The 1,801-nt window shown below is 42.5% G+C and overlaps 1 long non-coding RNA gene across 1 annotated transcript; it reads left to right on the forward strand.

Moving 5' to 3' along the window:
• Positions 1 to 777: 777 nt before the first annotated feature.
• Positions 778 to 1,507, forward strand: Gm39172. Its single transcript, XR_870418.2, has 2 exons — positions 778 to 945; positions 1,279 to 1,507. It is a non-coding gene; the product is annotated as a predicted gene, 39172 (long non-coding RNA).
• Positions 1,508 to 1,801: the final 294 nt, after the last annotated feature.

Genomic DNA, 1,801 nt, shown 5'->3' on the forward strand with positions numbered 1-1,801 from the left:
TGGGCATCTTGCTGCACACAACCTTGCATTTTATCCATTTGATTTTAAAGTCTGCACAAATTTGCAAAAATCCATTTCTCTCCTAACAGAGTACTTACTTTGAGACACTTGAGAGTTTTGGGACACCATTAGTAGAACAAAATTCTAAATATGTCTGAATAAAGAGGGGGTGTGGTAGAAGGAAGGGGATGCATGCCTCTAATCCCAACACTCCAGAGGCGGGAGGATCTCTGTGAGTTCAAGGTCAGCCTGTTCTACAGAGAGGTTTCCAGCACAGCCAGAAACACAGAGAAACTCTACCTTGAAAACCAAAAAAAAAAAAAAAGAGTAAAAATAAAGAATAATTAAAATGTTCAATGTTTTAGAATTTTTCAATCCAAGCGAATACAGTTCTTAGTTTTTCATAGCTTTCTTCATTGTGACTTATGTACCTCAATTCTCCCTGAAGCGAAATAAAAGATAGTTTTGCTTATGATTTGCAATTTCTTTTTAAATACTTTTCGACTTTGTTGTGCTTAAAAATGTTTTTTAAATAAGATTTACTCAGCTAAAGTTTACAACTTTGTGAAAATACATATTTGGTAAATGCTGTATCATACAGCTACCTATACATAGCAACAAGTAAGAGAGAGAAAATTTGTATCCCAGCTTTGAATCCCTTGTGTTCCTTTGTAATTGGCCCCTGTATTGGCAGGGCTTTGTGGAGGCACAGAACCAATAGAACCACATGTATTGTGACAGAGAATTTATTGGACTGACTTACACGATAGAGTGAGGTAGTCCAACAACAGCCACTGCATACTAGAGAAGCCAAGAAACCGATATGTGACCAGGCCGAGAAGCTGGGCGCTTCAGCAGTGCTAATCCACCACCGCAGCCCTGTGAGTTCCCTGGAGAGTCACTGGTACTGTCTCTACTGGAAGGCTGAGGACACTGGAGCCTGAGGTAGGCAGGGGCTCTCATTGACATGGATGTGCGAAAGCCTGCTTAAGAGGAAGCCAGGAAACAGGTGGGCAGATGCTGCCTGCTCCTCAAACCCCTTTCTGTGCGGACCAGTAGGAACATACCCCTTCTTTGGGGCAGGTCTTAATCCTCAGTAAATCCTTTCTGGAAACGCCAGCACAGATATGCTCCAATGTGTGTCACGTAGGTGATTCTAAGTCCGCCCCCTCCCCACTCCACTCCCGAGTTGACAATCAAGACCAACAGTCACAACCCCCACCCCAGTCCCTCAGTCATCCGCAAACCTACTCTGACTCCTGCGTCTTGTCTTTCCAGGATGCTCATCCGACGGGACTCACACTGCGTCGTGTTCTGGTTCTGGTCTCTTGCGCTCGGAACACTGCCTTTGAGGCACCCGTTGCTGCGTGTGTCTGAGGTTTATCCCCTTCAGATCCTAAGCATTTCAGAATTGTGATGCTATCATGCACCTCACATATTTGAATCTCAGGTTTCAAGTGTTTATTGCCCACATATTAAAATCATATTGCTTTTTTGTATTGATCTACTTTTCAGTAACCTGGCTAAATTCGTTTATACTCTATGATAAATTCTGTAGTTTTAAAAAGTTTTGTTATTAATCCCAGCACTCGGGAGGCAGAGGCAGGTGGATTTCTGAATTCGAGGCCAGCCTGGTCTACAAAGTGAGTTCCAGGACAGCCAGGGCTACACAGAGAAACCCTGTCTTGAAAAACAAAACAAAAACAAACACACACACACACAAAGTTTTGTTAATTAATCAATTTATTTATTTATTGTGTGTGTGTGTGTGTTTGTGTGTGTATTTGTGTGTGTGTGTGTG

The sequence above is a fragment of the Mus musculus genome, chromosome 8, assembly GCF_000001635.26.
Source record: "Mus musculus strain C57BL/6J chromosome 8, GRCm38.p6 C57BL/6J".
NCBI lineage: Eukaryota > Metazoa > Chordata > Mammalia > Rodentia > Muridae > Mus > Mus musculus.